We start from the raw sequence: 10,947 nt of genomic DNA, 5'->3' as shown, positions 1-10,947 counted from the left end.
AGCTTGGAGCTTCCTCACTCACTGCTGCTGAGGATGTTCCCAATAGATGCCCCAAAGATTACTGTGGATGATTCCACCTAGAGACCCTAAAAATCACACTTAAAATCAATTTATACCCAAGTTTCATACATTAGTTGGTGGCAGTATCCCTTGGATAAAAGCTTGATGATATTTTTTACCATATTAACATGCCATTGTTGTGTGTTATGCCTGATGTAAAGACTCTCGTCTCTGCGAGCCTACCACACAGATTTAATACTTGTCATTTTTAGGGCATACCTAACAACCTGTGTTTTCTTTCTCTCCCCCCCCCCAATCTGTCCCTCTGAGTTACATGTTGATCCTGGGATTGAGATGCTGGCCTCTTCTGCCCCTCGGACCTGCTTGATCCATCCTGGTGCCCTGTGTCTGGTCGGAGTTTTATCGCACCGCTCCTGTGAAGGACGGCCCCATGAGGACAGTTGAGGGTTATACCTGTTAAAACTGTTAATATTATAGTCAGGCTGTCTGTTGTTGCCCAAATGAGGATGGGTTCCCTTTTGAGTCTGGTTCCTCTCGAGGTTTCTTCCTCATGTCGTCTGAGGGAGTTTTTCCTTGCCACCGTCGCCACAGGCTTGCTCATTGGGGATAGATTAGGGATAAAATTAGCTCATGTTTTAAGTCGTTCAAATTCTGTAAAGCTGCTTTGCGACAATGTTTATTGTTAAAAGCGCTATACAAATACACTTGATTTGATTTTGATTTGATTTTAAAAGACATTTGAAACAAACAAACAATAAAAAACTTCTAGTGAAGCTCCTTTAAACACACAGAACTGTTTAACTGTATTTTATACAGCTGTAGAAGAGTAATAACTTATAATCCAACTATGTGGTGCATCCTGGAAGAGGATGGATTCCCTTTTGCGTCTGGTTCCTCTCAAGGTTTCTTCCTGATGTCATTTCAGCATTTTTTCCCCCTCACCATTCCTGCCTCTGGATTGCTCATTAGATCTAAATCTACATCTGGATTTCTGTAAATCTGCTTTGTAAAACTTAGTGCTATTTAAATAAATGGAATTGAATTAAAGCTTGCTGCTGAGCAACAAGTGAGCCAACAGGAATGGTGAGCCATCTATCTACTTTTTTAATAGCTTATACAGTAAGCGAGTCAAATTTTTAAAAATGTTACAGTGTAAACACTATTATTACCATCGACCAAACCAAATGATACAGCAGTAGCATGTAACACATAGCAGAAGGATCGAAGGTCACGGGCATTCAGTGTTGGTTTTCTACCTTGCCCCTTAAGTACAGAGATGTCTCTGGATTTCCTGACTTTTTTGATGATATTATAGATTGTCAGTGGTGAAATCATAAAATTCCTTGCAGTTGTATGTGAGAAACATTGTTCAGAAACTGTTGGACTATTTGCCCTTTCAGTTTTTCACAAAGTGGTGAACCTTGCCCCATCCTTGCTTGTGAACGACTGAGCCTTTCCTATTACCAGTTAACCTGTTTACCTGTAGAATGCTCCAAACAGCTGTTTTTTGAGCTTTCTACAACTTTCCCAGTCTTTTGTTGCCCCGTCCCAGCTTTTTTGGAACGTATTGCAGGCATCAAATTCAGAATGAGTGGATATTAAAATAATAATAATAAAGTTAATCAGTTTGAACATTAAATATCTTGTCTTTGTATTGTGTTCCATTCAATATAAGTCAAAATGGATTTGCAAATCATTGCATCTCTTTTTACTGACACTTTACACAGCATACACAGTTTTATAGCTTCTTTTGAACTGGGGTTGAAGGAGTGATGGTGACACATTTGTTATTTTAATCACTTAAGACCCAATATATCTTCAACCCAACTTGCCATATTAATAACATTGCCATAAAATACCTTTATGTCAGTTCCAATGAAAATCACTGAAATACTACTGTAGATGCTAGTAAGAAGATGGTTGTTACATTTTTTGTTATAAAATCAGAGCTACAATTCTTTTTCCTTCAGTACTTCACTGTCTGTCACTTTGAAATCCCTGAGCTAGGAGTGTAGCTAGCTGGAATTCAAACAAAAATGGGAAAAACACATGAATTCAATAGGTTAATCCAGTTTCTTAAAATAATAGGTGTTAGTATAAATACACAGGTGATTATAGAAAATCACGCATGCTGATTGGTCGAGAAATTCAGACTATTTCTTGATAATCACCCCGAGCGACTCGGCAAAGTGGCGGCCAGTTGCTTTGTCACCGTAAGTGATGAAGAATTACAAATTATGAAAGAAAGTACTGTTCCTAAAAGCACTAAAGATGCTACGAAGTTTGGTTTAAAACTATTCAGTGGTAAGGTGGGACTGTGATTTATTTTATCAATTTCAAAACAAAGTATTTTATATGACTCAGTATACAGTGTCTTGCAAAAGTATTCATCCCCCTTGGTGTTTTTCCTGTTTTGTCGCATAACAAGCTGGAATTAAAATGGATTTTTGGAGGGTTAGCACCATTTGATTTACACAACATACCTACCACTTTAAAGGTGAAAATTGTTGTTTTATTTTGACACAAACAATAATTAAGATGAAAAAACAGAAATCTGGAGTGTGCATAGGTATTCACCTCCCTTTCGTATGAAACCCCTAAATAAGAGCTGCTCCAACCAATTCACTTCATAAGTCATATAATTATTTGAGTAAGATCCACCTGTGTGCAATCAAAGTGCCACATGATCTGTCACATGATGTCTGTATAAATCAACTTGTTCTGGAAGGACCCTGACTCTGCAACACTACGAAGCAGGCAACAAGAATACCAAGGAGCACTCCAAAAAGGTCAGAGACAAAGTTGTGGAGAAGTATGGATCAGGGTTGGGTTGTAAAAAACTATCCCAAACTTTGAACATCCCACGGAGCACCATTAAACCCATTATAGCAAAATGGAAAGAATATGCCACCACTACAAACCTGACAAGAGAAGGCCACCCACCAAAATTCACAGACTGGGTAAGGAGGGCATTAATCAGAGACGCAACAATGACACCAATGATAACACTGAAAGAGCTGTAAAGATCCACAGTGGAGATGGGAGTATCTGTCCATTGGACCACTTTAAGCCGTGCACTCCACAGAGTGGGGCTTTATGGAAGAGTGGTCAGAAAAAAAGCCATTACTTAGGAAAACACGTTTGGAGTTTGCCCAACAGCATGTACCAGGCTCCCCAAACACATGGAAGAAGATTCTCTGGTCAAATGAGACTAAAATTGATCTTTTTGGCCATCATGGGAAACGCCATGTGTAGCGCAAACCCAACACCCTGAGAACACCATTCCTACAGTGAAACATGGTGGTGGCAGCATCATGTTGTGGGGATATTTTTCATCTGCAGGAACAGGAAAGCTGGTCAGGACTGAAGGAAAGATGGATGGCACTAAATACAGGGCAATTCTGGAGGAAAACCTATTTGAGTCAGCCAGAGGTTTGAGACTGGGACAAAGGTTCATGGTCTAGCAGGACAATGACCCTAAACATACTGCTAAAGCTACACTGGAGTGGTTTAAACATTTAAATGTCTTGGAATGGCCTAGTCAAAGCCCAGACCCCAATCCAATTGAGAATCTGTGTCATAACATGAAGATTGCTGTACACCAACACAACTCATCTAACTTGATGGAGTTGGAGCAATTTTGCCTTGAGGAATGGGCAAAAATCCCAGTGGCTAGATGTGCTAAGCTAATAGAGACATTACCCAAGAGATTTGCAGATGTAAATGCAGCAAAAGGTGGCTCTACAAAGTATTGACTTTGGGGGTGAATATACCTAAGTACACTCCAGATTTCAGTTTTTTCATCTTAATTATTATTTGTGTCACAATAAAACAATTTGCACCTTTAAAGTTGTAGACATGTTGTGTAAATCAAATGGTGCTAACCCTCCAAAAATCCATTTTAATTCCAGCTTGTAATGCGACAAAACAGGACAAACCCCAAGGGAGATGAATACTTTTGCAAGACACTGTAGATAAGTGACACAACCCTGTGCCATGCCGTTATTACATATGCCTGCCACTTTTGAAGTTTGAAATAAATTATTTTTTAAATATGATTTTTATTTTTTTGAAATAAATCACCTGTGTACAACCCCGATTCCAAAAAAGTTGGGACAAAGTACAAATTGTAAATAAAAACGGAATGCAATAATTTACAAATCTCAAAAACTGATATTGTATTCACAATAGAACATAGACAACATATCAAATGTCGAAAGTGAGACATTTTGAAATTTCATGCCAAATATTGGCTCATTTGAAATTTCATGACAGCAACACATCTCAAAAAAGTTGGGACAGGGGCAATAAGAGGCTGGAAAAGTTAAAGGTACAAAAAAGGAACAGCTGGAGGACCAAATTGCAACTCATTAGGTCAATTGGCAATAGGTCATTAACATGACTGGGTATAAAAAGAGCATCTTGGAGTGGCAGCGGCTCTCAGAAGTAAAGATGGGAAGATGATCACCAATCCCCTAATTCTGTGCCGACAAATAGTGGAGCAATATCAGAAAGGAATTCGACAGTGTAAAATTGCAAAGAGTTTGAACATATCATCTACAGTGTATAATATCATCAAAAGATTCAGAGAATCTGGAAGAATCTCTGTGCGTAAGGGTCAAGACCGGAAAACCATACAGGGTGCCCATGATCTTCGAGCCCTTAGACAGCACTGCATCACATACAGGCATGCTTCTGTATTGGAAATCACAAAATGGGCTCAGGAATATTTCCAGAGAACATTATCTGTGAACACAATTCACCGTGCCATCCACCGTTGCCAGCTAAAACTCTATAGTTCAAAGAAGAAGCCGTATCTAAACATGATCCTGAAGTGCAGACGTCTTCTCTGGGCCAAGGCTCATTTAAAATGGACTTTGGCAAAGTGGAAAACTGTTCTGTGGTCAGACAAATCAAAATTTGAAGTTCTTTATGGAAATCAGGGACACCGTGTCATTCGGACTAAAGAGGAGAAGGACGACCCAAGTTGTTATCAGCGCTCAGTTCAGAAGCCTACATCTCTGATGGTATGGGGTTGCATTAGTGCGTGTGGCATGGGCAGCTTACACATCTGGAAAGACAATATCAATGCTGAAAGGTATATCCAGGATCTAGAGCAACATATGCTCCCATCCAGACGACGTCTCTTTCAGGGAAGACCTTGCATTTTCCAACATGACAATGCCAAACCACATACTGCATCAATTACAGCATCATGGCTGCGTAGAAGAAGGGTCCGGGTACTGAACTGGCCAGCCTGCAGTCCAGATCTTTCACCCATAGAAAACATTTGGTGCATCATAAAACGGAAGATACGACAAAAAAGACCTAAGACAGTTGAGCAACTAGAATCCTACATTAGACAAGAATGGGTTAACATTCCTATCCCTAAACTTGAGCAACTTGTCTCCTCAGTCCCCAGACGTTTACAGACTGTTGTAAAGAGAAAAGGGGATGTCTCACAGTGGTAAACATGGCCTTGTCCCAACTTTTTTGAGATATGTTGTTGTCATGAAATTTAAAATCACCTAATTTTTCTCTTTAAATGATACATTTTCTCAGTTTAAACATTTAATATGTCATCTATGTTCTATTCTGAATAAAATATGGAATTTTGAAACTTCCACATCATTGCATTCTGTTTTTATTTACAATTTGTACTTTGTCCCAACTTTTTTGGAATTGGGGTTGTATTTATACTAAAACTATTATCCACCTCAGGCTCAGTGAATATCAGTGAATAATAACCTCGACTTTGTCTCGGTTATTATTCACCGATATTCACTTTGGCTTCGGTGAATAATTGGTGAATAGCCAATAAACTGTGATTAAACAAACCAAGGGACACATTCATTTGACGTTTGGAGTGATTAAATATCCATTCACAATGATAATGTTGACCTATTTAAAAATATCATTTTTGCACAGTCACTGTGTGGAATAACGTTATTTGACAGTGTATAACATTTTTTTCTGTCTGTCCCATACTATGTAATTCAGATTAATGAGATTAATTCATTAAGGTACTGGAACTGTTAGCAATCACCAGTTTTAAAAAAAAGTACAGATGAAAGAAAACTTTCACACAGACAGATTCATTGAAGCACTGGAGTGAATTATATTGCAAGAATAAGCAAAAAAACTGAAGGATATGGACAGGCGGGGTACTTTGACTCGTCTTATTCACTTTTCTTCCAGATTTATCTTTTCAGCTGTTCTTATTACTTCATCGTCTCGCTCACTCACACACACACACACACACACACACACACACACACACACACACACACACACCACCATTAATCAATCCCAGGTGCAATTGCTTTGCCACTTCCCTCCCATGGCCTTGCTCTCCATTCCCAAACCGACACTCGACCACGCCCCCACCTCCACAATCACAGTAAAACTTCTCAATATCACCAAGGTCTGACTGAAAACAATGTCTGCATTGTCATCTTATTGGAACCGACACGTTTCTGCTCATCCTAAAATTCACAGCAAACTCACACTACACACGTTACATGACACAACACTACATTTTTATCAAGAAAAATAATCAGGGAGCACAGTGGGAGACAGGATTGACTTGCTACCTCAAGTTTGATTCTGAGTTTGGGTGACTGTACATGCAGATTTTTGCTTGTTTTCTGTATATTCACATGGGCTTCCTCTGGGTTCTCCAGTTTCCTCCTTTCTAAATTTCTCCTAAAGTCAAAATGAGCATATATTTTTCAAAAAACAATAAGATTTCTCAGTTTCAACATTTGATATGCTGTCTTTATCAAAGACAATATGATTATTGTCTATTTTCAATTAAATATAGGGTTTCCATGATTTGCAAATCATCACATTCTGCTTTTATTTACAGTTTGCACCACATACAAACTTTTTTGAAAACAAGGTTGTACCACCCCAATTCCAAAAAAGTTGGGACAAAGTACAAATTGTAAATAAAAATGGAATGCAATGATGTGGAAGTTTCAAAATTCCATATTTTATTCAGAATAGAACATAGATGACATATCAAATGTTTAAACTGAGAAAATATATCATTTAAAGAGAAAAATTAGGTGATTTTAAATTTCATGACAACAACACATCTCAAAAAAGTTGGGACAAGGCCATGTTTACCACTGTGAGACATCCCCTTTTCTCTTTACAACAGTCTGTAAACGTCTGGGGACTGAGGAGACAAGTTGCTCAAGTTTAGGGATAGGAATGTTAACCCATTCTTGTCTAATGTAGGATTCTAGTTGCTCAACTGTCTTAGGTCTTTTTTGTCGTATCTTCCGTTTTATGATGCGCCAAATGTTTTCTATGGGTGAAAGATCTGGACTGCAGGCTGGCCAGTTCAGTACCCGGACCCTTCTTCTACGCAGCCATGATGCTGTAATTGATGCAGTATGTGGTTTGGCATTGTCATGTTGGAAAATGCAAGGTCTTCCCTGAAAGAGACGTCGTCTGGATGGGAGCATATGTTGCTCTAGAACCTGGATATACCTTTCAGCATTGATGGTGTCTTTCCAGATGTGTAAGCTGCCCATGCCACACGCACTAATGCAACCCCATACCATCAGAGATGCAGACTTCTGAACTGAGCGCTGATAACAACTTGGGTCGTCCTTCTCCTCTTTAATCTGAATGACATGGCGTCCCTGATTTCCATAAAGAACTTCAAATTTTGATTCGTCTGACCACAGAACAGTTTTCCACTTTGCCACAGTCCATTTTAAATGAGCCTTGGCCCAGAGAAGACGTCTGCGCTTCTGGATCGTGTTTAGATATGGCTTCTTCTTTGAACTATAGAGTTTTAGCTGGCAATGGCGGATGGCACGGTGAATTGTGTTCACAGATAATGTTCTCTGGAAATATTCCTGAGCCCATTTTGTGATTTCCAATACAGAAGCATGCCTGTATGTGATGCAGTGCCGTCTAAGGGCTTGAAGATCACGGGCACCGGGTATGGTTTTCCAGCCTTGACCCTTACGCACAGAGATTCTTCCAGATTCTCTGAATCTTTTAATGATATTATGCACTATAGATGATGACATGTTCAAACTCTTTGCAATTTTACACTGTCAAATTCCTTTCTGATATTGCTCCACTATTTGTCGGCGCAGAATTAGGGGGATTGGTGATCCTCTTCCCATCTTTACTTCTGAGAGCCGCTGCCACTCCAAGATGCTCTTTTTATACCCAGTCATGTTAATGACCTATTGCCAATTGACCTAATGAGTTGCACTTTGGTCCTCCAGCTGTTCCTTTTTTGTACCTTTAACTTTTCCAGCCTCTTATTGCCCCGTCCCAACTTTTTTGAGATGTGTTGCTGTCATGAAATTTCAAATGAGCCAATATTTGGCATGAAATTTCAAAATGTCTCACTTTCGACATTTGATATGTTGTCTATGTTCTATTGTGAATACAATATCAGTTTTTGAGATTTGTAAATTATTGCATTCCCTTTTTATTTACAATTTGTACTTTGTCCCAACTTTTTTGGAATCGGGGTTGTAATATAGCAACAGTGTAATGAGAACAGGAAACACCATATCAAGAAAGCACAGTCGGTGATGCACAGAGTGTGAAGGGCAAGAATGAGGTCTGATGTTACGGACTATAAAATATTTATTTAGAATGCTGCCATAAAATATTCAGAAGCTGAGGAGAGGACAGAGTACAGAGGATACAGTAAAATGACGTCATTTTATTCACTTCATATTTACACCATTAAAAAGTGCTTCTAAGATGACCAGGACAATTTCACAGGTAAATACTATTAATTTCCAGGGAGGAATTATTAAATAATATTGGCTGACATTTTTCGTGGTCTATCAGATATACTCCATTCAGCTAGCATGATACTGAACAAGTTGAAGATGAGTTCGATATCATGCTAGCTGAATGGAATATATCTGAGAGACCACAAAAAAAAGCCAGCCAATATCAAACATGTCACTAAGATCAGTATTTTGCCGCATTTGTACTTTAAGGCCGACAGGGGCCTTTCTGTGCGGAGTTTGCATATTCTCCCTGTGTCCATGCGGGTTTCCTCCGGGTGCTCCGGTTTCCCCCACAGTCCAAAGACATGCAGGTTATGTTAACTGGTGACTCTAAATTGACCGTAGGTGTGAATGTGAGTGTGAATGGTTGTCTGTGTCTATGTGTCAGCCCTGTGATGACCTGGCGGCTTGTCCAGGGTGTACCCCGCCTCTCGCCCGTAGTCAGCTGGGATAGGCTCCAGCTTGCCCACAACCCTGCACAGGATAAGCAGCTATAGACAATGGATGGATAATTCTGATTCAGGAATTTTGCTTCTCCCATGTTATGCACTAGTTTTATTGATTACAATACTTGTGTCAAATAGTGTCTAATGTGCTGACCTTCTGTTCATTACATTAATTATTTCATGTACTTAAAGTACAAATGCGGCAAAATACTGATCTTAGTGACATGTTTGATATTGGCTGGCTTTTTTTTCGTGGTCTATCAGATATACTTCATTCAGGTAGCATGATACTGAACAAGTTGAAGATGAGTTCGATATCATGCTAGCTGAATGGAATATATCTGAGAGACCACAAAAAAAAGCCAGCCAATATCAAACATGTCACTAAGATCAGTATTTTGCCGCATTTGTACTTTAAGTACATGAAGTAATTAATGTAATGAACAGAAGGTCAGCACATTAGACACTATTTGACACAAGTATTGTAATCAATAAAACTAGTGCATAACATGGGAGAAGCAAAATTCCTGAATCAGAATTATCCATCCATTGTCTATAGCTGCTTATCCTGTGCAGGGTCGTGGGCAAGCTGGAGCCTATCCCAGCTGACTATGGGCGAGAGGTGGGGTACACCTTGGACAAGTCGCCAGGTCATCACAGGGCTGACACATAGACACAGACAACCATTCACACTCACACCTACGCTCAATTTAGAGTCACCAGTTAACCTAACTTGCATGTCTTTGGACTGTGGGGGCACCCGGAGGAAACCCACGCGGACACGGGGAGAATATGCAAACTCCGCACACAAAGGCCCCTGTCGGCCACTGGGCTCGAACCTAGAACCTCCTTCCTGTGAGGCGACAGTGCTAACCACTACACCACCATGCTGCCTTGAATCAGAATTACATTTACAAAATCTCTGGTTACCTGGCAAAAGTACATAATTACAGTTTGAGAATTTTGTCTGAAACATTCATGCAGATGTGTCCAAGCCAAAGATCTGAGGCCATGGGACTGAAACAGTATGTTCCAGATAGAACTTTCTAAACTATATATATTACATGGTAACTTACTGTAGCTAACAAGAAATTATAATTGTAAACATGGCATTTACATATGTTTGTTTTTGGCATATATGATATTACACAGTGGTGTAAAGATATGAAGTTTATCTGTTTATCTTTGAGTGGTGAATGTATATTTTATGAGTGAGCAAAGCAAACGAGTGATATATTTATCAACACGAGAAGATAAACTTCATATCTTTGCACAACTGTGTCATGTTCTTTATATTATATGGATAGGTCCAAATAAATAAATAAATAAGCAAGTTAATCCAAAGAGTTTTAATTTTGAACCAGTTCACCAGTTTGACAACGTGTGTCTAGTCAGCGGGAAAACACTGGGTATGACATCATTGTGATGTTTTTTTTAATTATATAGACGCATTCACAAACAAAATGTACCCAAATTTATCAAAACAATTCATTGATTTCCTCACGAGTGACATGTACAGAAATATGTCATGGTTTTGGTTCTCCATGCCCCAGGTGTAGCTTGTATGGAAAATATGAGTGGCGTATTTTCCAGTAAAACACTTGTGTCCATTTAGTAGTAAACTCCATGTCATTGATTTTAGGTTAAATTGTGTTATAGATTTATTTGAAATTGTTTGACATTTCCAATACACATGAATC

The sequence above is a fragment of the Neoarius graeffei genome, chromosome 2 (genome assembly GCF_027579695.1).
Source record: "Neoarius graeffei isolate fNeoGra1 chromosome 2, fNeoGra1.pri, whole genome shotgun sequence".
NCBI lineage: Eukaryota > Metazoa > Chordata > Actinopteri > Siluriformes > Ariidae > Neoarius > Neoarius graeffei.
This window is presented reverse-complemented; position numbering follows the sequence as displayed.